This window comes from Megascapheus bottae, chromosome 4, assembly GCF_031878675.1.
Source record: "Megascapheus bottae isolate mThoBot1 chromosome 4, mThoBot2.hap1, whole genome shotgun sequence".
In the NCBI taxonomy this organism is placed as follows: Eukaryota; Metazoa; Chordata; class Mammalia; order Rodentia; family Geomyidae; genus Megascapheus; species Megascapheus bottae.
The window spans coordinates 15738524-15766186 of NC_143512.1; the positions used below are offsets into that span (position 1 = coordinate 15738524).

Below are 27663 nucleotides of genomic sequence, written 5' to 3' on the forward strand. Positions count from 1 at the left end.
GGTAGAGCTCTAGCCTTGAGAAAGTCCAACGACAGTGCTCAGGCCCAGGACTGGCAAAAAAAATTTCACAAAGAAATACTTAAATAATGAAATCTTGAAAAAGGCAAATGAATACTAGTTACAACAGTGACATTCTGAGTCATGTGCTGGTGGATAACACATGTAAGTCCTAATGACTCAGGAGGATGAGATCTGAGGATCAAGGTTATAAGCCATCCTGAGAGATTCTTCTTTCCAGTTAATCAGCAGAAAGGTAGAAATGGAGGGAAATGGGTACCAAGACATGTGAAAGGGTATCAATGTATGTGAATTAATGCACCTTCTATCTGGCAAATATCATGTAACCCTTTTACTAATTACAATAAAAAAATAAAAAAAAGAAAGCTAGAAATGGAAATGGCTCAAGTAGAATGTCAACTTTGAGTGAAAAAATGAGAGGCAAGAGTAAGAGGCCTAGAGTTCAAACCCCAGCATGCATACACACACACACACACACACACACACACACACACACACACACACACACACACACACACCACACACAATAATGATATTCTGCAAGGTATGTTAGATGACTTTAAAAAGGATTTAGGGTAAGTGAAGTCAGATCAGAGAGGTAAAGGCTAACTTAGGTGGTTTTCAACCCAAGGAACAGAAGGGAAGTACACTTAGTACATCCTGATGTGATATGGATATAGACCTAGAGATTGGCAATGAGAAATTTACCTACGGTTCTTACTATAATTTGTATCAGAATGTTCCCTGTAGGACTGTTGTGCTGAGCTAAATACCCAGCCCTTTGCAAAGATTTTTTTAAAAAATTGTTTTTAGTCCAAGGCTTTTTCCTGTCTTGCAATATTCAGAGGACCTGAGAATGTAAAAGAAGCCCACTTCTAGAGCCCACATCTAGATAAAGGGTTTTACCTAAGCATGATAGCAGATTTCCAGTTATGGTTACTCGTGACAGTGTGTTATTCCTTGCTCTCTTTTAGGTTCTCTCTGGATTGGGGTAATTATTTTTAAAAATCTATAGAATAAGAGAGATATTAGGTCTTCCAAAGATTACAGGAGTTTCCTCCCGTGTTTTGGAGTAGTGAAATTGAGATTAATTGGAAAATGACAGAATCAGAGATATGCTTTATATGCTTTGAGCAAAGGCCAGCTTATTAATCTAGAGCATTTGTATCCTTCATTCTGAAAACAGTTATTAGCTGACTCAGAGATTCCAGAATTTTGCTACTACTTAACATAATTAAATTGTCCTATTGAGTTTCTACAGATCACTTTAAAAACTGCAAAAGGCACAAAAATAAGAATATTTAATATTTTGTATTGTTAAGTAAAATCAGTAATCTTTAACAAGTTCATATTATTATTGTGTATAATAATGTATATTATTATTATTTATTGTATTGGACTTCACAGCAACTAGGATTGAAATGTTAAGAATGGAAGCTTCTTTTTTTGAGAGTACTTGCGTTTGTTTTTGGAGAGCTAATCTCTGCCATATGTTAGAACTACAGAATGAGTGATGTAATTTAGACTGCCTGTTGTCCTGCCAACTGCTCCAGGATGCCTCTTCCCTTTCCACAAGCTTTACTCCAGTATATGCATGTATCACCCAGCAGTAACTTCTGACACAATCTTATTAGTCCTTGTGTCCTTAACCTTATCCATCACTTATGTAGGTTCTGTCTCTTTTCTTTTAGCATTTAAACTAATAAAAATAATAGCAAACCTTGGTGAATAATGCATTTAGAGAAAAATAATTAACTCAACCAGCAAGGAAACAAGCAGAGAGTTGATCCTTAGCATGAAATTACAATGGATGGTTAAATCCACTATAAATAATAGATAGTTGTATTTTCTTCCATGAGACATTAGGTGGAAGATTGCACTGCTCTGATAGGCAGGATAGTACAATGAGGATGACCAGAGCAAAAACAAGTTAAACTTGAATATTTTATGCTCTTTCTTGTGTCATCTCTGGTTAGTCTTATCCAGGAAGATACAAACTTCAACTTGAGTGTCTCAGATAATTATATAGCTATAACCCATGTATTTTCTACTTTATAAATGAGAAGCAATAGGCCAAATTTTATCACTGACTTTTTTCAGGTTATTATTTACATAGCAGTATTTATTTGAAGGCATTTGATAATTAAAAAACTGACACTGAAATATATCTCATGATTGATGATTTGGTTAATTTTTTGAAATTCTTTCCTCTGAATTGTTGTGCCCTGTGTTACAATCATCTTTATTTTGCATGATTTTTCAAAGAGCAAAGCAGACTTTCTCAGTATTATGAGGATGTTAAAATTTGCCAATGTGAGTTTCAAAGACTTAAATGTCATATATGTTCAAATGTTAGAAGTATTTATTTTAACATAGTACCCTCATATACTTTGATTATGGCAGATTTTTTAAAAAGTTCATCTGTTTTAGTGCCCTTTCATTTATTTATTTTTTTATCTTAGGAATAGTGAGGTAATTGTCTTTAATTTACACCTTCTATATGGTTCAGCAGGACCTAACATTAATCCTTTCCTTTACCAGCCATTTGTGGCAGCTGTACTATTAGGTAACCTTTGGCTTCCACATATCCTCTTAATAAACTTCCCATTTCCTGCTGTTTTACAATCTGTCCTTTTGGCATCTTTAAAACTTTCTACACACTTCTTTTGGTGGATATATTTATTTGAAGAAGGGTTGGCTGAAGCAACAGACTTTTTTTTTTTTGTCAGTCGTGGGGTTTGGACTCTGGGCCCAGGCATTGTCCCTGAGCTCTTCAGCTCAAGGCTGTAGCTCTATCTTTTGAGCCATAGCACCACTTTCCATTTTCTAGTGGTTAATTTGAGAGAAGAGTATCCCAGAGGTCTTTAGTGCCCAGGCTGGCTTTGAACTGCTACCCTCAGATGTCAACCTCCTGAGTAGCTAGGATTATAAGCGTGAGCCATCATGCCCAGCTCAGACAGTTATTATTCTCATAGTAGTTGAAACTAGAAGTCTGAAATCGGGGTATCAGCAGGGCTGTTTTTTTTCTGAGGCCACAGGTTAAGACCTGTTCCAGGCCTCTCTCCATGGCTTATAGATGATTATCTTCAATGTGTATGTACACTCAAGTGTGCATATGCGCACATATGCTCTGTAGTTTCTATCTTTGTTTCTATTTCTTTTGCCTTTCTTAGAAATCCCCCAGTATGCAATTATTGTGACTCCAATGTGCTGATCTTATCCAATCCTAATTAACTCCCAAAGGTCCCACCTCTGAAACTACAATAAGGTTGTTTCTGTCTGCTAAATACTACTCAGTGAAAGTTCAACTTCAACATGAATTTCAGAGGGGACAAACCATACTCAAACCACAGAAGCAATATGTACGAAGTGGAGCCTAAAATAGGAATAGGATAAGTGTTCTTTTAAAGCCTTGAATAGTAAATAGGAAAGTTAGATTTTCTCATTAATCATATGGCTATATTTTATTCACACATGCAATGCATGCTCCATCCCCAGATTTCAGCATGGTATTACATACATATCTGTTGTTTCATGGTAGTCAGTAATTTTGTTATAAGTCAAGTGTAAAGAGAGATCCTTAAACAATAATTATGAAAGATTGGGCAATAATTCTGAAAGTCAAATAGGAAAGAGCTTCTTTGGAGTTATTATAAAAAAAGAGCATTAATCCAAGAAGTCATTTACTAAGAGGTAGATTATTTTAGATTCTCTATAAGTAGCTTTTATTGCCATTGGTTTCTCCTCTGAATCACATGTTGCTGCTATTACATATTTTTACCATTATCTAGTGAAAATTACTTACAGGATGCTGGTGAATACGTAAATACTATTGAAAGCCCATTTTGCTTCATTTAGTGCTAAATAAATCAGTTATGTTTTTTAGTAGGCTCTTAGAATTTGCTATATCAGTTTGCTTGATTTTTTTATTTTTGTTCATTTTCATGCATTTTAATTGTTGTTATAAAGATGATGTACAGGGGCAGGGAGTTTGGCCTAGTGGTAGAGTGCCTGCCTAGCATGCACGAAGAACGAAATTCGATTCCTCGGTGCTACACACATAGAAAAAGAAAAAGCCAGAAATGGTGTTGTGGCTCAAGTGGTAGAGCTCTAACCTTGAGAAAGCCCAAGGACAGTGCTCAGGCCCTGAGTTCAAGCCCCAGAACTGGCAAAAAAAAAAAGATGATATGCAAAGGTGTTAACATTTACATAAGTCAGATAAAGGGTACATTCCTTTTTGAACAATGTCACCCTTCTCACCCTCCCAGCTTTTCCCTCCCATCTTCAGTCCTCACCCACAGATGGTGTCATTTACTTTCCGCACAGTGTCTAGAGAGTACCACTGCTGGTATTGTACCATTCATGAGGAAATCGAATGACTTGGAAAAGATTACATTACATGACTCAGAGAAACATAGGTTGCATGGTTCCCTCATTTGTGGTAGCTAGAATATGCCTACAAATGTGCAAGTAAAAATGCTGAATGGTAAGATGAATGCACTGGGACATGATAATGTTTACAGATCGCCAGCCATTCACACACAGTGAGATCTAAAGAGGATATTTTTAGGAGAGGAACATAAAGATGCAATATTGCATCTGAGCATATCAAATACTATTTATCAAAATGAATTCCAGGAAATGGAAATGAGAAGTTTTATTGTTTGTTGGTGTTTTTGTTTTGTTTTCTTTTTGTCTTGTTTGTTTATCTGTCTTTGGGAGGACACAGAAATGGTGGGACAGTAGGACAAAGGGTGCTTGCATGTTTTTAGATGTCATTTTTTTTTGTGGTACTGGGGTTCGAACTCAGTGCCAAGGTACTTTCTCTCAGCTTTTATGCTAATGGCTGGCACTGTACCACTTGAGTTACACCTCCACTTCTGGATTTTTGGTTGTTCAATGGAAATAGGAGTCTCATGGATTTTCTTGTCTGGGGTTGACTTTCGCTGTGATCCTCTGATTTTAGCCTGTTGGGTAGCTTGGATTACAGCCATGAGCACCTGAACCTGGTTTAGGAGTCATGTTTTTTGAGCCATATTTCAAGTAGGATTCATTTCTAGTAGAAAGAATGAAGATTACTGTCAAGTATTTTGTAAGAGGATTTTTGGGAAGAGCCATTATAAAGGACAGTGCTTGCTAATTTGCTTAAGTCTACAAATTGGTGTTTCATTAGTAGGTAAAAATGGACAGCTTATTCCTTTTCTCAGAAAGTATTTATGATTTCCCCTGGGAAGCAGGAAGTAGGAGAAAAACCTTTCCTACACTGCTCCCTAGTCTCCTTCATTTTATTCTGTGTCCTAAAGGACGATTAGCCTATTAACCACCCCCCCATCCACTTTGTTACTTCCTCTCTTGTACTAAGTCCTAACACACGCAAGGGGACCAATTCTCACCTCTAGTTTTTGTTCCACATTTCATTTGTATCTACACTCCTTCCAAATGACTCCAACCCATAGAGGTATTCATAGAGGTGTTATCTCACTTGATTTTAAATTATAACACCAAACAGAATCATAGCTGAGCTTCCTCAGGCAGTTAAATAAAAAGTTTAGATGCAATTTAAGCAGTAGAGTTACTGTCATTTATTGAAGTATTTTAAGGGATGTTTCAAAAAATGGGAAAGAGGTTACAATGATAAGAGGCACTTCATCTGGCAGGTGAGGGAGCAGGATGATCTAAAGACTCTTCCCTGTCACCTTCAACCATGACATAAGTAAATGTATTCAATGTAGATGTGCCTCAGAGTCTTGAGAGATTGGCACGGGGGGGGGGCCTGGGGGCATTGTGTATTTAGCTGTTATTCAGTCAAGTGGTATCCTTATGGTGGTATATTTTATGGTGGTCCTTCCTTCCTTCCTTCCTACCTTTCTTCCTTCCTTCCTTGTTCCTTCCTTCCTTCCTTCCTTCCTTCCTTCCTTCCTTCCTTCCTTCCTTCCTGTGACTGTACAGTTTAAGAAGAGAACTGGATAGGAATAAATAGATTAGCTTGAAAGTGACTAATAAAATAGTTATTTCTCTTGGTGCTTACTTGAGGGCAGAGGGCTGAAGGCAAGACATTTGTAGGCATGTCAACCTACATGCTACTTGGAGAGCATTGCTGAGGGTAGATTGAGTATGTTTTAACAATCCTTAAGGTAACAAAAAGATAGACTATATATTTTTTTTCTTTTGGGTAGGGCCAGTCAAAATGATTTTATATCTCAACCAATTAAGACTTCGAAATATTCGCTATGAACAAAGGATAACCACTTAAGATGATGGATATTGTAATTGTGTTGATTTGGTCTTTACCTATAGAAGAATCAGTACAGTAACCCTTATATAAATATGCACAATATTATTTTGATCAAAACATGCCCGTAATCCCTGCTACTAAGAGGCTGAGATAGGAGGATCAGCCGAGGAAGACATAGATGAGAGATTAACCAGTAAAAAGCCAAAAGTGGAAGTATGTCTCAACTGGCAGAGTACCAATCTTGAGTAACAAAAGCTGAGCATGAGCTTGAAGCCCCATTACTGGCATAATTTTTTTTAATAGCAAGGAGAGTGTTCTTTCTTCTCTTCTCCCTTCCTTCTTTCTACCCCTCAGGCTGATTCTTTGTGTTCCTCCTACCTTAGCCTACTGAGAGCTAGATTATATAGCATGCATCAACATGTTAATTTTATATAAATATATTTCTCGGGAGATAAGGACAATAAGTTTCAAAGCAAGGCTTTTGAATATCCATTCTGGTTAGTTCAGAGATATATTCCTAAGTCACCTCTACCAATCAGTGTTACCGTATTTGTAAAATGACTTAATCTGGTAAAGAACCACTTCCTTAAAGGATGAGGAGAAAGACGTAGGTAATGACTAAGGAAGGTTTTTGAAAAGTAGGCAAAGTTAGTGAAATCCATCAGCAATTTTTGACAATTAAGAGAATACTTGTCATTTCTTTTCAAATGAGCTAATGACTGAAGCTGTTCTTAGACAATTAAAATTTCTTGTATGTCTTGCTATTCAAATAAAAAGCTATTTTAGGCAAATCAAATATGCAGAGAAAAATGGAAGAAGCAAGGGAAAGACAAACAACTTACCCCAAGGTGTGAAGATCTTCAGGAGGATTAGGGTTGAGAGAGCATGAGACAAACAGGAATGTTTGAAAGGGAGGTGAAATTCCTCACCCAAGAGTCCAGAGAAGGATGGAATCATAAATGTCTTCCAGTATGATGCAAGATCAGTAAAAAGGTAGACTATCAACCTGTAAGATGCATATATAATGGTTTGTGTTGGGTGGGGGAAGCAGAATAAAAACAGATGACACAAACTGCACTGTGATTTTTAGTAGCTAAAATTTGACAATGAGATGAAGTAAATATGCGAAGTAATTCAATGGGCACTGTAGTCTATGGCCATACCACCCTGAAGACACCCAATCTCATTAGTGGTCATTCCATACCAATTTGTCTCAGTTCAATGAGCCATAACACCCGTGAACATAGTTATGTAAAACAAGTTATTACGTACCAACAGGCATCCCAGGAAAACAGGCCTAGGATTCATTGTGAACCAGTCCCACCAAAGTGAAGTAAGCTCCTGGGCTGGATAGAATCTCCATCCAAATGCCCCATTTGCCCCATAACTGAGGGACTGTAAGTTGTCTGCTCTGACTCTTACACCAAGGAAGCAGAAACACCAGAGGACAATCTATACCGGGGGTAGGGGACTAGGTCAGAGTTCTGACCAGTCCCCTCTTGTCTCAGGATGTTACATTCTCAGCACATTGTACGAATGTCTCAGGAAAATAAGCAAGCAAGGGAGAGGAGAGAAGTGGTCTGTCAAAGTCTTCTGGGATTTGTCCTTCCAAACTTACCAGACCCAGTGGTCATGCCATTTGTGTCTGTGTCCAACTGGACTAAGTGGTAGATCCATCAACCATACTCACCATTAAATGGCTACAGCCAATACAAGAGAAGGAAAGCCAGATGTAAGGCAGGGAGGGAAGGAGGCAGAACTGCAGCCCCCTTTCACTTCACACTTTCCTAGACTCTAGAGAACAAGGCAACATTGTGAGCATTAAAAAAACAAATCAAGATTATATTTATTAAGCTTTATCATCTATGGGTACTGAAGATTTTCCTTTGTAGAGTAAAAGATATTTTTCCCCCCAGAGGACAGGCATTATGTAGGAAATGGAGGTGGAAGGTATCTAATATAAGTCTATAGAGAATCAGAGAGAGAATTTGTAACAGTATTCTCGCATGGTAGGAACATTTGGTAATGTTTATACACAGTTCTGTTGATCAGGATGATAGGAGAGTATGGCACTGATTCAAGAGACCCAGGGATGCCACTAAACATTCCACAATGCACTGGACAGTTCCGCTTACAGCATTTCTTCAACCAACAAAAACTATTAGCTCCAAAATGATAGTAGTGAAGAAACTGGTGTATATATACAAGTTGGTAGTTAAGCTGTGAACAGGGAGGAAAACAGGGCTGTTCACAAAGACAAGTATAGAAGAGGGGGCTGTGATCCTGTGGAAAGGAAACTGCTAGAAAGCAAATGGTATCCCAGGCATAGGAGTGAGATAGGTGGAAGTAAAGGGAGGGTTTGTACAGCCTGCATTCCTTGTTTGTGAAGAAGAATCACACATCTACAACTTTAGAGGGAAAGGAAGTACTCTTTCTCCTGATTCCTTTCTTGGAGAGATTTGTATTCAAAATGATTCTTGTCTTCAGAAAGAGGAGGTAGATGAGATTACTTCTCTTTAAGGCCTCACCTACCTTGAGAAAAACTTCTGATTAAGGCTGTTCCTTCTTTCACTTATCATTTGGTCCCCTAATGGCCACCAGATGGTTGATGCTTCGTGGTTCTATTTTCTTCTCACATAATAATCCATTACCTGTATATTTGAAAGTTCATCAGTGACTTAAAATTAGCAAAAGAGCATCCTCCTTTACCTTTTTCACTCAAGGCTGGGATTCAATGACTTGAGCCTTTTTTTTTTTTTGCATTTTGCTTATTAGTTACAGATAAGCATCTGAAGGACATTTCTACCTAAGCTGGCTTTGAATTGTTAGGCATTACATGATACTTTTAAGATGTCTCAGTAAATAAATCTCTGAGTTTTCTTTTTGGTTTCTGGACTTCTGATAGCTCCTTACTAGGCTTTTCCTCATGCCTGTGGACTTCTGCTCCAGTGGGAAGTTTCCTTTCCTCCCTTCCTTCAGTAATGAATATCCACCTCACCATGGTACATATCCATCAATGTCCCAGCTTATTGATCCCAAAACTACCTCATTTTGACCCACATACCTTTTTTACAGGTGAAATTACCAACTTAGTTATTCTGGATTTTGTAGTCTTTCAGAAATATACCAGGCTCACAGCTAGTATAGGCTCATTATACTTTCATTTACACCTTGTCATATACTATAGCTCCAAGGTAATACTCCAGGGTAATATAGCTCAAATATCTACTATCTTGGATCAGAATAGAAGCTGGGGGAATTACTGTCACTGAGCTAGAAGCTTGTGGACAAAAATTCTGGGAGTGGGATTTAGGGAGACCTTTTGGAACTATCAAAATCAAATGGTGGCCAGACGTAGTGGTTCACACCTGTAATCCTAGCTACTCAGGAGACTGAGTTCTGAGGATTGAGGTTCAAAGCCAGCTCACTAAAGAAGTAAGACTCTTATCTTCAATTAATCACTAGAAAACAGGAAATGGTATTGTGGACCAGGGGGTAGGATGGTAGCCTTGAGCTGAAGAGGTCAGGGACAGTGTGAAGGCCCAGAGTTCAAGCCCCATGACCCCCCCCCCACACACAAAAATCAGATGGTGCTGGCAGCTGCCACATAATGTAAGCTTTGCACTGGTCTAATTACTACCTTTTTCATTTAAACTTCCTGTGCCCTACCCAATAACTACCCCGTGGAACAACAGTTGGATCTTCAGAACTTGTCAATGAGAATTACACAAAAGGATATGGCATGGAGAGAAGCAGGAAATTAAACTGAGTCTTTGGATGTCCTTATCCCAAACATGGTTCAAATCATTTAATTAATAAGCCTAGTGTGATTTTATTTTAAATACAACTTTGAATATGTTGCATTTGGTGGATTTTTACAAATCCAACTATTTTATATATACTATTAAAATTCATTACAGAGTACTTTAAAATATGCTTTCATTTTAGAGAAGGTATCTATACCTTTTAAGATCAGGTTTGTTTGTATTACTCCACATTTGATTTCATAATCACCCAGCCAGCTGGTCATTAGCAGAGAAGTTTAAAAGTACAATCCTTCCCTGACTACTGTTCTTAGTGTTAAAAACCAAGATAAAGGGTGAAATGATATTCGGTAACTCAGATTGGCCATCCTATACCAAATCCTTAATACAGTTTTACTTATCTTTGTAACACTTCAGTTTTTTTTTTCACTTAAAGATTTTACTTCTAATTCCATGAAAATAAGAAATCTGAAGACAGAAACAATCCAAAGAGAAGGCTAAAATTATTGGACAACTCTTGAAACTTTACAAGTTTTGTCTCTGTGGTCAATGACTTCCTAAAAGTGCTGTCTAAAAGCCCAGTGGGTAGCCATCCTCCAGGATCCAGTACAATTATTTCTTATGAAACAATCTAAGGGGGGAAGCAATGCATATTTTGCCACTGAAGTTAGACAGCCTCATAGGCAGTCTGTATTCTGAACAGCAACTTCTGTCAGTGCTTGAAGTCTGCTGACATGCACTCAATGACAGAACAAACCAAGGAACCAATAAAACAAAGGTCCCTGCCCAGAATATAAGCAAAATAGTGTAAGAGCGGGTTATTGGCTCCAGGTTAAGGAGCAACCACGGTCCTTGCTTTCAGGGGCCTCAATCTCTCTGTACAAACTTCAACCAAGCCCAAGGTCCCACTGGGTCCTTCAGTTTGAGGATCCATCTTGCACCTCCCCTCGGGAGACTTGGCTGCCTGCCGGTGAGGCACTGGGCTGTTCTTTGGTAAGGCCTGGCGCCTGGCGCAGCCCAGGCAGTCGCATAGTGTGCGGGACGGGCATGAGCTGCACGTAAGCAGCCATGAGGCAGTGGTTGGAATGCATGAGCTTCCCGGTGCAGCTGTGCAGACAGGCCTCCTGCTCAGCGTCCAGGGCTCGGTGGTGTAGGCTGGGCACACAGTGCTGGAAGCAGAGCTCGGTCATCCAATTGTAGACCAACAGGAAGTCTCACAAGTTTCTCAGTTGCTGTTGCTGCTGATCCATTGCACTGAGGACGCACGGCTGTGTCACTTCCCTGTACCACTTCATTTTAATCTAACTTTTGTTAGTATGCATTAGTTATAAAAGTTCCATTGTGATATTTCTATGTATGCATGTAATATACTTTGATCAAACTTCTCCACCTTCCTTAATCTCTTTTTTAAAAAAAAACAAACTTCATGTTTCCTTGTTCTACTTTCACACTTTACACACATGTGTGTAAAGATAACTCTAGAGTGGCATTGCATTTTATTAATGCCATGTAGGTATTTTTCTTTTACATTATCATTTTTAGTGGTTTGTTTATATATGAAGTAGGAAGAATTATTAAGAATGGTAAGGTTGGTAAGAAAGAAATGGCAAGCCAGGTGCTGGTGGCTCACTTTTGTAATCCTAGCTAGGAAGGAGTCTGAGATCTAAGGATCAAAGTTAAAAGCCAGCCTTGGCAGGAAAGTCTGAGAATCTTACCTCCAATGAGCAACTACTCAAAAAAGCAGGAAGTGGTGCTGTGGCTTAAGTAGCAAAGTGCAAAGAAAAAGAAGTGTAGCAAAAATGCCCAAGTCCAGAGTTCAAGCCCAGTCCAAGACTGGGGGATAAAAGGCCTGGCATTTTATTTAAGATACAGTAGGTAAGCATGTATCTCATTGTGTGGATAAGATCTCAGGATTTTTTTTTTTTTTTTGGCCAGGGCTTCGGCACTGTCTTTGAGCTTTCTCAAAGCTAATAACTTCAGCCACAGCCCCACTTCTGGCCTTTTCTGTGTGTGTGGTACTGAAGAATTGAACCCAGAAGTTCATGCATGCTAGGTAAGCACTTTACCATTAGGCCTTGCTCCCCACCCTTAGATATTTGTATAATTCAAAAAGAGACATAACTTTTATCTTTCCTAGCATTTTAGTTATATTTTATGAAGTGCCTGAGGCATAAAAGTTAAGCAAACATTTTTAGTCAGCAAGAGCCTTTAGTATTTATGTGAGTAGGTAGAAAAATTTAATAAGGATATTTAAACATCCATGGTAATTCAGTTTTTACTGAGACTGTTATCTCTGTAGGTGGATATGAGTAAAGAAAAAAAAACCCTACCATATTACATCCAACAGTGTAATGAAATTAGAGGTTTTTTTTGTTGGTTTGTTTGATATGTGTATTTTCTACATTTATGGTATACCGCTGTTAGAGATAGCCTTCTATCTCGAAGGTGCTGTTTACATGGCAGGTCACATTCTGTTTTTGCCATTTTATAGAAATGTGTGACTCATAATGGCAAAAGCAAAACTGAATGCAAACAACAGATAGCCCTGCTTATTTTGACTTCTAGAAAAATGTCACCAAAGTATTATATTACTTAAAAATTATATGGTGTTGATGGATTCACATAGGGCAGTCTCCAGACATGAGATGAATTACTGTAGCCTAAAAGTAAGTGAAAAGAGCATTCAGTATTACATATTAAGTTCTCAGGATTAGTTTAATCCTATCCTTTAAAGTTCACATAATAGTAGGAAAGCTTCTGTAACATAATAGAAAGATGTGTTACTAACACATAGGATTTTTTTTTCTAGTGTGAAAATTCAACTATCAATTTCAGAGCTCTTTAGATCTCCATGGAACCCTCTGAGGAGAAATGGAGATGTAGCTCAGTGGTAGTCTACCAAATCAGAGGTTCTGGATTCAATCTCAAGCATCACTACACACACATACATACTAAAATATATGCAGGCACTTACTTGAAAAAGAATGAAAGATTGCCTTAATTCCATCTCTTCCAGTCTATTCTTATTATAGAGTCCCAAAGTAATCTTTTACATACCTCACATCTCATCTTTCTGCTTAAAAATCACCAAATGGATTTCTTCCCTTAGAATACAATCCATGCATATTCCATACTATGTGTCACAGTTCTCTACACTAGCAGTTCTCACTCATTTGGTCGAAGGCTCCCTTCACACCCTTAAACATTAAGATGTTGCAGTGGACTTTGTTTGTGTGAATTGCACCTATTCGTATTTATTACACTTAAAATGAAAGCAGAAGTTGGAAAATACATATGCCTTCGTTTAAAAATAATATGCATAATACATCTAATGAAAAAATATGTTTTAAGGTAGAAACTATTGAAAAGAATGGCATTGTTTTACATGTTTGGAAATTTCTTTATTGTTTGGATTAAAAGAGATGAATTGGACTCTCATTCTTAGCTTTTAATGTATTGCAATCCCACATATATTGTCTTGGATGCTCAGGCCTGCTTTATTCACGTCTCTGCAGAGACTTCTTCCTTTTCTGTCCTCTTATGTGGCCCCTCTCCTATCTGTTACCCTATTTTTGCTTTCTTTATAGCATATAAAATATGTAAAATTGGGGCTGGAAGTGCTTGCCTAACATACATGAAACCCTGGGTTAGGTTCTTTAGGATCACATACAAAGAAAAAGCTGGGAATGGTGCTGTGGTTCAAGTGGTAGAGGGCTAGCCTTGAGAAAAGCCTAAGGACAGTGTTCAGGCTCTGAGTTCAAGTCCAGGACTGGCAAAAAAGAAAAAAAATATATGTAAAATTATATTGTAGCTGGGCGGCATGGCTCACACCTCTAATTCTAGCTACTCAGGAGGCTGAGATCTGAAGATGAAGATTCAAAGCCATCAAGACTCTTTTCTCCAATTAACCTCTAGAAAATGAGAAGTGGGGCTTGGCTCCAGTGTAGGTTGGTAGACTTGAGCTGAAGAACTCAGGGACAATGCCCAGACCCAGGGGTAGGCTGGTAGCCTTGAGCTGAAGAGCTCAGGGGCAGCACCCAGGCCCAGAGTTCACAAGCCCCCACGATTCACACACACACACACACACACACACACACACACACACACACACAAATTATATTGTCATGTTGTATTTATTATCTATCTTTACCCACTCCACTGTAAACCCCACTTAAGCAAGCATCTTCTATGTCTTATAAACCAGCAAGCATTTATTTTTAATTGATGAATAATAAATTGTGGCCAAATTTAGCAGCTTAGAACACAAATATTTTTCAACTTACAATTTCTATGGAGCCAGGGTTTGGATATGGCTCAGCTGAGTGGCTCTGGCCCAGCTGAGATTTCTTCTGCGGTTACATTCAAGCTGGGCTGAAGAATTTACTCTCATATTAGTCCTGAGAGTGTTAGCATGTACATGTCTGTTTTCTAGCTAATGCACATGGGCCAGGGGCTTTCTCTATGTATCCACTGATTATCTCCAGGACAAGAGAGAGCATCCAAATAGAAGCCACAGGTTTTCATAATCCAGTCTTGGAAATGCCATCTCATCACTGGTGCCAGTGCTATTCTTTAGGAGGGAGTCAGAAGGTCAACCCTCAAAAGCAGAATTATAAGGAGTGAGATATTAGGGGCTGTGTGAAAGGCTGCCTTCTCTATCCTCAGGATCTAACATAGAATCTGGTACATAGTAGGTGTTTAGTATACACAGTCATGTTTCTGCTGTGGCCACTGAATCAAGTTATCTTCATGATTCTACTGCTCTATTTACACTGACAATATCAATGAGTGCTTTTCAGGTAGTGTTGTGTCTGTGAGAGTAAAACAGACATACAGAAAATTTAACCCCACATTTTGTCACAGTCCAAGATTCTTTATTCTGTAACAGAAGTAAATAAGAAATCATTGAATTCTCTTTGTTGTTGTAAGTCAGATTTTCTCTGGGTTCCTTCTTGATAGACTCCTTTGAAATTCGCAAAATTTATTCAGATGGATTACAAAAGCTAAGGCTTTTTTCTTGCCGTGGTTTTAGGAGTCCTCCACAGTTTAAACGGTGCGTTTGTTTAGTCATCAATCTTTACCTCTCCTTTTCTTAAGCCACACAGAAGCACTGTCATGTTTTTCTTTTTTATTAAAGAATTTATTTACATTGACTTTTACATCATATTTCAAGTGACGTATTTAACAAGCAAGTATTCAAGAAGGGATTCTCTATATATAATCACTGGCACTTAGATTTTAGAACATAATTAAAATTAGGCTGAGGGTTTGTATGTCAAAGATACATATTAATCTATGTAATAAATCATTGTGTCTATAGAGTCATAAATGTTTATGTCTATTTAGTGTGTTTATATTTCCAATACCATGTCCATAGCATTGGGTATGCAGATATTGAGTTCTCGCTCTTGTTCTGTTTGGATCTAATAGCCACATATTGAGGATACCATGTGCCTTTTGTTCCTTTGGTCTTGACTTGTCTCACTCAAATTGATTTGCTCTAAATTCATTCATTTCACAGTGAATGCCATTATTTTATCTTGTCTGTTGGCTATGTAGAATTCCATTGTGTGTGTGTATATATATGTATATATATATATATATATATATATATCACTTTTTGTATCCATCTGGATTGTTTCCATTGCCTGGCTATTGTGAATAGTGCAGAGATAAACATAGCTGAGCAGGTGTCCTTATCATATCCTGGGTTATGATGTTCAGGGTAGATGCCCAAGAGTGATATGGCAGGATCATAGGGAAGGTCTATTTTCAGTTCTTTAAGAACCTCCCCACTGCTTTCCAGAGTGGTTGAACTTGCTTACAATCCCACCAGCAGTGCAATAGGATTCCTTTTTCTCCACAACCCCGCCAGCATCTGTCATTGTCTGAGTTCAAAATCTTGGCCATTCTTATTAGCATAAGATGGTATCTTAGGGTTGCTTTTATTTGCATTTCCTTTATGACCATGGATGATGAGCATTTTCTCATGTGTTTTGCTGCCATTTTAATCTCTTCTTTTGATAAGTCTCTCTTTAGTTCCCTTGCCCATTTAGTGATTGGTTTGTTGGGTTTAGTGGGGCTTAGTTTATTGAGTTCCCTGTAGATACTGGATATTAAGCATTTGTCTGATTTACTATTGGTAAATATATTTTCCTGGTTGGTTGACTGTCTTTCTTCTTTAGTGGCTATGCTTTTATCTCTCCAGAAACTTTTTACTTTTAGGTAGTCCCATTTACAAAGTCTCTGTTCAATCTGTTGTAACCCTGGGATTCTGTTCAGGAAGTTTTTACATGTGCCTATGAGTTCCAGTGTCTCTCCATCTCTATCATGTAGCAGTTTCAAGGTTTGTGGACTGACATTGAGGTCTTTGATCTATTTGAAGTTAAGGTTTGTGCGTGGTGAAATGCTAGGGTCAAATTTTAGTTTTCTGCATGTGGATGCCCAGTTTTGCCAGCACCAATGTTTGAATAGACTGTGTTTGTTCCACTGTATATCTTTAGCTCCTTTGTCAAATGCAAGTTGAGTATAGGTATGTGGTTTTATTTCTGGATCTTCTATTCTGTTCCATTGATCTTCTGGTCTATTTTTGTGCCAATGCCATGCTGTTTTCATTATTATGACTGTATAGTAGAGTTTGAAGTCTGGTATTATAATACCACCAGCATTGTTCTTTTTACCTAGAATTGTTTTGGTTATTCTGGATCTTTTCTTGTTCCATATGAAATTTTGGATTATATCTTCTATTTCAGTAAAGAATGTCTTTGGGATTTTGATGGGGATTGCATTGAATTTGTGTATCAATTTGGGCAGTATGGCCATTTCCACTATATTGGTTCTCCCTCGCCATGAGCATGGGAAGTCTTTCCATTTCCTGGTATTCTCTTTAATTTCTTTCCTTAGGGTTTTATAGTTTTTATTCATTATTTCCTTTACATCTTTGGTTAAGTTAATTCCTAAGAATTTTATTCTTTTGGGGGCTATTGCAAATGGGATCATTTTCTTGATTTGGTCTTCTGTTTGTGTATTATTGGCGTACAAGAAGGTTACTGACTTTTGCAGGTTAATTTTGTATCCCGCCACTTTGCTAAAGTGGTTTATTAATTCAAGGAGTTTGTGAGTGGTGCTTATTGGGCCACTCGGGTAGAGGATCATGTCATCTGCGAATAGGCATGGTTTAATTTCTTCTTTCCCTATGTGGATCCCTTTGATGTCCTTCTCTTGCCTTATTGCTCCGGCTAAGGGTTCCAGCACTATATTGAAGAGAAGTGGAGAGAGAAGGCATCTCTGTCTAGTTCCTGATTTTAAGGTAAATGGTTCCAGTCTTTCACAATTTAGTCTAATACTGGCTGTAGGTTTGTCATATATAGCTTTAGTTATTTTAATGAATGTACCTTTTATTCCTATTTTCTCTAGTGCTATCAACATGAATGGATATTGTATTTTGTCAAATGCCTACTCTGCATCCAGAGAAATTATCATGATCCTTATCCTTAGCTCTATTGATAGGATGTATTACAACAATTTACTTGTGAATGTTAAACCAGCCTTTCATATGTGGGATGATGCCTACTTGATTGTAGTGTATAATTTTTAAAATTTGTTTCTGGATTCTTTTGGCCAGTATTTATTTTATTGAGGAGTTTTGCATCTGTGTTCATTAGAGAGATAGGTCTGTAGCTGTCTTTTTTTTGTTGGGTCTTTCCCTGGTTTGGGGATGAGTGTAATATTAGCTTGAAAAAAATGAGTTTGGTATTGCTCCTTCTTCTTCTATTTCTCAGAAGAGTTTCAAGAGTATAGGTGTTACTCCATCTTTAAAATCTTGTAGAATTCCACAGTGAAACCATCTGGATCTGGCTCTTTTTGGTTGACATTTCCCTGATTGCTTCTGCTATTTCATTGTATGAAATTGGTTTGTTCAATTTGTTTACCTCTTCATGATTCAATGTGGGTAGCCTATATTTATTTAAGAAATCATCCATTTCTACTAGATTTTCCTGTTTCTTTGAATATAGGCCCTGGTAGTACTTATTCATAATTGACTGAATTTCTTGGATATCAGATATTGGTCTGTCAATTTTATTGACACAAAGAACCAACTTTTTAATTTATTAATTTTATGTATAGTGAATCTTATTTCAATCTCTGTTATTTCCGATGTTATTTCTGTCCTTCTAGTTGTTTTAGAATTAACTTTTTCTTGTTCCTCTAGGTGCTTCAATTTCTTCTTTAGGTTATTTACATGCTCTTCTTCCGTCTTTTTAGTACGGGCTCCTTAGAACTGCCTTTGCTGTGTCCCATAAGTTCCTTTGTGATGTATCTTGATTGTCATTACATTTAATAAAGTTTTGAATTTCTTCTTTGATTTGTTGTGTAATCCCGGAATTATTGAGAAGTGTGTTGGTCAGCTTGCATGTGTTTGAATGTTCTTTTTACCTTTTACTGTGTTGTTCAAAGCTAGTCTGATTCCACTGTGATCAGATAGAATGCTTGGGATTATATTTGTCTTCTTGTATCTGCTTAAATTTTGTGTATGAACTACTATACAATCATTTTTGGAGTGTGTTCCATATGCTGCTGAGAAAAATGTAAGTTTTGCCATTGAATGGAAGACTCTGTGTATATCTGTGAAGCCCAGCTGGGCTGTGGTGTCATTTAAGTTGGTGGTGTCTTTGCTTATCTTTTGTTGAGTTGACCTGTCATTTGGTGTGAGTGGCATATTGAAGTCTCCCACTATGACTGTGTTTGAGTCTATCTTGTTCTTTAATTCTAAGAGAGTTTGCCTGATGAATTTATGTGCTCCCATGTTGGGGTAGTAAATGTTTATAACTAATATTCTGGTTATGAATTGTCCCCTTTACTAATATGTAGTGGCCATCTTTATCTTTATGTATTGATTTTACTGAGAAGTTAATTTTGTCAGCGATTAAGATTGCTACTCCTGCTTTTTTGCATGGTGTGTTGGAATGGAAAGTTGTTTTCCATCCTTTCACTTGGAGTTTGTTTCTATCTTTGGCAGTGAGGTGGGTCTTCTTTCTTAATCCACTCTGCTGTTCTGTGTCTTTTGATTGGATTGTTCAGCCCATTCACATTAGGGAAATTGTGGAGAAGTGGTTAGTGTCCTTTGTCATTATTTATTTTTAATTCTGAGTTTCTTTCTCTCTCTTTTTCTTCCTTTGTGTTTAGTGATTTATAGGTGATAGCTTCTTGATGGGAGTTCTTGCTGTTCTGCAATTTGTTCTTGATTATTTAATATTTTTTGTATTGCTGGTTTAGTGTGCATGTATTCATATAGCTTCTCTTTGGAATTAAATATTCTTGTTTCTCCCTCCAATGTAAATGCTAGTTTCACTGGTTATATCATTTTGGGTTTGCAGTTGTTGGTCTTCAGGGCATGAATGACATTTTTTCCAAGCTTTTCTTGCATTTAGGGTTTATGTGGAGAGGTCTGCAGTTATTCTAATTTTTTTCCATTGTAGTATAGCTCTTTCTTTGTTTTTGTGGCATTTAAGGTCAGCTCCTTAGTATTCGGGTCTAATGTTTTTACTATAATGTGTCTAGATGAGTTCCTTCTAGGATCTTGCCTGCTTGGAGTTCTGAAGCCTTCAATAATGTGAGTATTTTCCCTTTTGAGGTTGAAGAAGTTCTCTGCTATGATCTTGGTGAATAAGTTCCCTTATTTTGAAATTCCTCTCTTTCTTGGATTCCTGTTATATGAAGATTAGATTTCTTGGCTGTGTCTGCCAGGCCCTGAAGTTCTCTTTGGTGAATTCTGACTGATTTCTCTGTTCCAGCTATTGTGTTTTATCTTGTGTTCCTATGTCTCAGTCAATCTGTTGCTTAATGATTCCATTTTTATTTGCATTATTTTTCTTTTGAGATCGAGGAGTTCCTTCTTGATATCCTGCTTGTGTTCCTGGAAGTGTTTTTGGAATTCTGCTTTGATCTCTTTAGTCATCTCCTTGAGCAGAGTCATGTTTTGTGTCTCTTCAGGTGTCATTTTTTGGATGGTTACCTCTCTCTCATCCCTTTACTCTTGTTTCCTTTTGAGATTTGTCTGGGACTTTGATTATTTATATATTTTGTGATTTGTCCTTGCGATTTCTGCCGCATTGAAAATGAGACTGTTCTTGTAGGTTTGCTCTGTGATCAGTAGGTGGCGGTCTCTACTTGGTTTGGGGATGGTGGTTCTGGGAATCTGTGTATACCTGTGGTTCTCAGCCAAATTAGTTCCCTTGCTGACTGGGTTGGAGTTTGCAGCTTTTACAGGTGTGTCATCCTGTTCCCAAAGGCTGTATGCCACTGCACAGATAGCTCTCAGCTGGCCCAACCAGTGGTCCTGCTGTGGACCTGAAGTTTGGGGGTTTCGGCCGTGGGGTGGAGTTGCAGTCTAGGGTAGCCCAGCGGGTAGTTTGCTGGCCCTGTTCCCAGGGGCGGGGCCCAGCCAAGGATGTGAGCTCTGAGGGCAGAACCGTGCCTTTCTGTCTCTCAGAGAGTAGCTAGGCCCCTGCTGGTCTGTGATTCAGTTCCCTGCTGTGCTTCAGGGAAGTCCTGGTCTGCTTTTGGCAGAAAGTATTTCTGTCTCAGTGTGGCCCCTCTGGTGCTGGCTTGCCAGGGGCTCTCAGCAGGAGGACGCCCCATTTAGTTTTGGTTCATTCAGATGCTGGCGCACAGGCTCAGGCACACTCCCACCCACTGATGGAAGGCAGGGTCTTAGCCCCCTCAGTCTCCAGTTTCGGTGGCCTGGAAGAGGAGGCTGTTGGGAAGGTGGGGGCAGGGACACCTCCACCTCTTTTGGTTGGGTGCTGTGTCTTAGTGCCCGCCTGCCTGTCAGTCTCTAGTCAATGGTCTGGGGGAGGGGGCTGTTGGGCAAGGGACAGGATTCTGAATTCCTTAACCCCCCCTGCACTTGCCAGTTTCTCTTGGGCAGGGTGGCAGGGGTCTTGGTTAAGTTCTGTAGCTTGCCACCACCTCTGCTTTCCCGATGGATTTGGGGGAACCCACTGGACTACTTACGAGTTGGGATTTGGCTGTGAGCTGCTTTGTGGTGTTGGAGAGTCGTTTTATCTCCCCCCTGGTCTCCACTGCTCTCTGTGCTGTTCGTGCTAAGTTTGTGTGGTGTTCCTGTGTCTGGATTCAGCTACTTACTGGAGTTCTGGGCTTCCCAGCCCTGGTGCTCCTTGGAGCCAGTGGTGAGGGGTTGGGGAGGGGTCCTCACATTTCTGATTCTTTGAGACCATTAGATATAAGCTTTATCTGTGATTCTCTTCCAGTCTCTATACTTCTCCATTGCTTCTTGAATTTGTAGTTGTTGATTTCTTAAGCTAGTTGGCTTGTGGGATCCCTTGATTTTTTTTTTTTTTTGTGGGAGAGTGCTAGGCTGGGTCCCTATTGTTTTGGCGCCATCTTGCTTACTCTTTTTTTAATACAAATTTTATTATAATTAATGGAAGGGTTACATTAATATTCACCAGATAGAATGTGCATTACTTCACAAACATTGATACCCTTTCTCATGTCTTGGTCCCCATGTCCCTTCCCTCACCCCTGCTCCTCATCTTGTTTTCCCCCTTTCCCAAGCCTATTTCAAAAAACCAAATAAGCATATATACAATATATCAGATAACAAGGTAAAATGTGGTAACAATATGAGATAACCAAGGGACAGCAAAAGAGATGAGAGATAACTTAGTACATTAAGGACAACAATCACTCATTATATGGCTTTTATTTCTATATCCTGGAGGTCCTTTCATTTAGCGGCATACTATATGGCCTTATGTACCTAGGTTTTCCTCTATTGTAAATCTCTACTAAGAGAACCAAAGGATTCTACTGATTATGACAAATGAGGGAAATCTTTGAGTCTGGCTTACTTCACTTAATATGATTTTTTTTCTAAGTCTTTCAATTTCCTTACAAATGGGGTGATGCTGTTCTTTCTGACGGCATTATAGATTTCCATTGTGTATAAATACCACATCTTGTTGATTCAATCAATAACTGAGGGACATCTGGGTTGGTTCCATATCTTTGCTATGGTAAATAAGCATTGTCATTTTTGTGACAAGACAGAGCATAGTATTCTTCCCTAAAGCAGGCACACACATGTTGTTAGTGTTCTGCATCCATCTCTTCTACTAGTCATATTTAAGATACATCAGAAAGCCAACCCATGTTTTGAGAAGGAGTACTCAGAAGTTTAAAATACTGATGCATGTGAGAATTCTATGTTATTACATAATTCCTTCTTTTTTTTTCTTTTCTTTCTTTTTTGATTTTTTTTTTTTTGGTCAGTGGTGTGGTTTGAACTCTGGGCCTGGGTGCTGTCACTGAGCTCTTCAGCTCAAGGCTATCACCTTACTCCCTGAGCCACAGCACCACTTCTGTTTTTCTGGTGGTTAATTGGGGATAGGGGTCTCATGGACTTCCATGCCACAGCTGGTTTTGAACCATGATCTTTAGATCTCAGACTCCTGAGTAGCTAGGATTATAGGCATGAGTCACCAGCTAATTCCTTTCTTTTGTTTTTTTGGTTGGTCATAGGGCTTGAACTCTTGACCTCGAAGCTCTCCCTTACCTCTTCAGCTCAAGGCGCTACCCCTGGAGCCACAGCCCTACTTCCTGTTTTCTACTGATAAAGTCTCACAGTCTTTAGTGCCTGGTTTGGCTTTGAACCTTGATACTCAGATCTCAGGCTCCTGAGTAGCTAGGATTCCCAGCATGAGCCATTAGCACCCAACGAATTCTTTATTTTCAGAGTAAGAAATTTTTAAAAAATGTATATTATTTTTAAATATTCTTGTTACTGAATGACTTCATCTGATGTTTTAGCTTCTTTTGGGTTGTCCAGATTAAGTCAATCAAGAATAATTGAGTTTCCCTACTTGCTGCTCATTCTTCTTCCTACTTGGCCTAAAAGTAACAAACAAACTTGTTTTTGCATCGTTTTTCCCACATCTAAAATTAAGTTAGTTTTCATCTTTTGTTTTTAGTTGAAATAAAAAAAAAACTTAAAAACACCAATACTTGCTAACTGTGGTAAACTGTTGAAGACTTTTATGATATAGGATCAAATTTGAGTAATACTATGAAATTGCACAGAGGATAAATTCATGAACATAGTTTGGAATGTTCTAGTTTAATTTATTTCTGTTCCTAGATTGTATAATTAAATAACATTCAAAATATACTAATGGCCTGAGTAGTGATTGTGAATATTCTTCTGATCCAATTAACAAATTTTTAATCATGTATTCTTTGTAAAATGCATGTCTACCTCAACACACAAAAGCAAGGAAAAATATTGAGGGAAAGAAATTAAGAAAGCTCAGTAAAAAAATTGCCATTGTGCGCATGTAATAGTTTGCTATGTTTCTAATAACCTCTAAGCTGTAATTTTCTAACAGAATGAAATAGCTCTATGAGAGGCAAAATCAATACCTTGAAACTACACACTAATGTTCTGTGAAATTAGAAATTGACCCTTTTTTTCTTTTATAGAATAAATACAAATGAGTTTAGATATTTGGAACACATATAGTATTTGAAATAGGTACCTCATAATTTTCTGCTGAAAAATAATTTTAAATGTTCTAAGTGTTTCCTGTTCATCATATATTAAGGACCTGTAAATATTCCTGTCAATATCATTCCTATAAATATCATTACAAATCCAAGCAAGTTGGGCCTTCACATTTTTAAATTAGAACTTGAGCAGAAGTGACATGTTCCCACTGGGGGTGGGAGGGGCCTGCCAGTTTGAAATTAGTCAAGGCTACAAGGTTAGACATGGTCTGTAAACAAAAGCAAAACATATATTTAAAAACCCAGACCCTTGCCGGCTCATGCCTGTAATCCTAGCTAATCAGGAGGCTGAGATCTGAGGATGGAGTTTCAAAGCCAGCCCAGGCAGTAAAGAACGTGAGACTTATCTCCAATTAACTACCAGAAAACCGGAAGTGGGGCTGAGGTTCAAGGGGTTGGGTGGTATCCTGGAGCTGAAGTGCTCAGGGACAACACCCAGGCCCAGAGTTCAAGCCCCATGAGGCACAAACAAACAAACAAAAAGCCAAACAAACAAAAAAAGGCAGAAAAAAAAAAGCAGACCCTTGTGCTCGTTCTCTTCAACAGCACATATACTAAAACTGGAATGATAGAAGATTAGCATGGGCCCTGCACAAGGATGATGACACACAAATTTGTAAGGGTGATCCATGTTTTTATTTGTTTATTTGAAATAGGGAAGGGAATGGGGGAAAAACAAAGATGATTGGGAGAGGGTGGGGGGAGGAAAAGGGGGATAAAAACATGAGAAGTGGTATCAATATTTGAGAAGTAAGGTACCCACTACTTCATGGTAATTATAACTCCAACAATACATTACCCCAACAATAAAATACAATAAAATACAGACCCTTTACTATCAATCAAAAAAGTAATAATTCTTATGTTTAAAATTAATAGTAATTTAATTTGGGAGCAATTATGTACCTGAGATTTACTTTATGATAATGTATTTTTTTCAAGGAATCATTGTGGACTATAGAGTAAAAGAACCTGTTCTATTAACAATGAATATCTTAGCTTCTAAAAAATATGGGTAGGTGCATTGTTGAAATCTTTGCATTAATCATCCAGTGAATACTAAATTTCTACTATTTTCAAGCCATTTTACCAGTTATTTTAGCTGTTCCAGAGCATTATCACAAGGCTAATACCCTACCACTGGAGCCAAAGTGTTATTTACAGCCTTTTCTGATTAGTTTTATCAGAGACACAAATCTCAAAGGCTTTCCTGCCCAGGCTGGCTTTGAACCTCAATCCTCAGATCCCAGCCTGTTGAGTAGCTAGGATTACATAGATAAGCCATCAGTGCCTGACTTCATTTTTTTATTGTAATATTTTTCCTATTAAAGATATGAATTATACTTCATTTGAAAGTTTTCTATATGCAAATGGATTCAAATATTTTCTTTTTGTCACATGAATAGATTTGCTTGAGATATTTTAGTAGTAAATATAGGTCTTTAGCAAAAGTAATGATGATGCCAGGTGATGGTGGTTCATGTCTGTAATCCTAGCTATACAGGAAGCTAAGGTGTGAGGATCATGGTTCAAAATCAACCTGGGCACAAGTCTTATCTCCAGTTAACCACCAAAATGCTTGAAGTGGATCTGCAGCCCAAGTGATAGAACACTTGTCTTGATCACAAAAGCTCAATCAAGGACAGTCCAAGGCGCATGCACACACACACACACACACACACACACACACACACACACACACACAAACACGTGTGCACGAGAGTGTGCACACAAAGTAGTGAATAAAACCTAAATTGGGGGAGATCAGCGGAAGATGGCGGCAGTTCAGTGTGAGTCTTTCTGATCTCCAGCCAAGGTACCAGTTCTGGCAACATAGGGGAAAAATTCATACTTCAAATCGATCCTAAGTAAGCTTTAGTGACACGGTGATCTCAGTCAGAGAGAAGAAAGGCAAAAAAACGACGCAAGAAGACAGCCTAGAGCGGCACTAGCCTCGGAGACAAAGCTTCTCTTTTCAATTGGAACAGACAGTGCTTCTCAGTGGCACAGACCTGCCGGCTGCAGACAGAGCCACACAGAGCCTGCATGAGCCCAGAGCCAACACCTGGCCGTGCACGGACCTGCCAGCTTAATGGAACCGGAGAATCTAGCAATTTGTAAGTACCTCTGAGGAGAAGTTTCCACTTCTGCCCACGGAATGGCATTGGGAGGGTATCCCCTCCCCCACCAGCTGAGAGCAGCACCATCTTGACTGCTGGCAAAGACCCGGCCAAAGCAATTGGAGCTTGAGAGGTGATGCTGGAAACGCTATCTTTCTAACTGGCAAAGGATTTCCCAGAGATTCCTTAGCTAGAAATCCTGCCCCAGCGCTGCTGAAGTCCATCCCCTATGCAGGCCACAGACCTGGTAACAAAGCCGCCTAAGGATCTTTCAGCTTTGTTTTACCAGTCAAGCAATCTGATCGGAAAAACTGCAAAGCCAAATCACAAGAGAAAAAGACTTTGTGAAGTGTTTGGATCCTGAATTTAGTGGAGACACAAGTTTCCTATCCTGCCCCCCCCACACACAAAAAAACTGAAGAATACCCTTTTTTGTTGTTGTTCTTTGTATTTTTTTTAGTTTCTTTTTTTAATATTTTTTATTGTAATTAATAAAAGGGTTACATGATATTTGCCAGATAGAAGGTGCATTAATTCACATACATTGATAGCCTTTCACATGTCTTGGTCCCCGTTTCCCTCCCCCCCCCACACCCCCCACCCGTCTTGCTTTTCCCCCCTTCCCTATCAGATTTCAAATATCCAAATACAAATAAATCCAATATATCAGATAACAAAGTGAGATACTGTAACAATATGAGATAACCAAGGGACAGTAAGAGATGAGAGATAACATAGTACATTAAGGACAACAATCATTCATTGTATGGCTTTTGATTCAATATCCTGGAGGTCTTTTCAATTAGCTTCATACTATATGGCCTTATGTATCAAGGTTTTGCTCTATTGCAGATCTCTGCTAGTAGAGCCCAAGGTTTCTACTGATTATGACAAATGAAGGGAACCATTGAGCCTAAGTTCCTTTGAGTCTGGCTTACTTCACTTAATATGATTTTTTCTAAGTCTTTCCATTTCCTAACAAATGGGGCAATGTCATTTTTTCTGACAGCAGCATAGAATTCCATTGTGTACAAATACCACAACTTGTTGATCCACTCATCAACTGAGGGACATCTAGGTTGGTTCCATATTTTTGCTATGGTGAATAATGCTGCAATGAACATTGTTGTGGTAGTGGATGTAGTATGCCCTAGTTTCAGGATGGTTGGGTAAATGCCAAGTAGTGGAATTGCTGGGTCATAGGCGAGCTCTATGTTTATCCTTTTGAGGCACGGCCATATTGCTTTCCATAGTGGTTGAACGAGTTTGCACTCCCACCAATAGTGTAGTAGGGATCCCTCTTGGCCACATCCCCTCCAGCATCTGCTGTTATTCGCTTTCCTGATCCTGGCCATTCTAGCTGGAGTGAGGTGGAATCTTAGAGTTGTTTCGATTTGCATTTCTTTTATGACCAGAGATGTTGAGCATTTCTTCATGTGTCTATAGGCCATTTTTGTTTCTTCTTCAGAGAAGACTCTCTTTAAGTCTTTGGCCCATTTTTTAATGGGATGGTTGTTACTTTGGGGATTAGTTTTGGAGTGATTCAATTTTTTGAGCTGTTAATATATTTTAGATATGAGGCCTTTGTCCGTTGTTTGGTTGGTGAAGATCTGCTCCCACTCTGTGGGCTTCCTAATTAATTTACTAGCTATATCCTTTTCCATACAAAAGTTCTGCAGTTTAATGCAGTCCCACTTATCCAGCCTTTCTCTTATTTGCTGTGATTGTTGGTCCTTATTAAGAAAGTTTCGACCTATGCCAAGGAGGCCTAGTGTATCTCCTATTCCTTCTTGTAAAGTTTTTGTTATGTTTTTTCTTTTTGTTTTGTTTTTCTGTTTTTGTTTTGTTTTGTTTTGTTTTATGTTGTTTGTTGTTTTTGTTTTGTTTTGTTTCTTTTTAAAATTTTTATCATTGAAATCTATATCTACCTCCCTCATTT

At 38.5% G+C, this 27663-nt stretch overlaps 1 protein-coding gene and 1 non-coding gene across 4 annotated transcripts in view; both read left to right on the top strand.

Annotated features, from left to right (window-relative positions):
* Epb41l4a (erythrocyte membrane protein band 4.1 like 4A) overlaps positions 1 to 27663 on the top strand; it is a 773501-nt gene that overhangs the window by 453931 nt on the left and 291907 nt on the right. The gene's annotated exons all lie outside the window — the stretch shown is intronic.
* On the top strand, positions 24131 to 24241 carry LOC150064099 (U6 spliceosomal RNA). Its single transcript, XR_016535366.1, has one exon. It is a non-coding gene; the product is annotated as a U6 spliceosomal RNA (small nuclear RNA).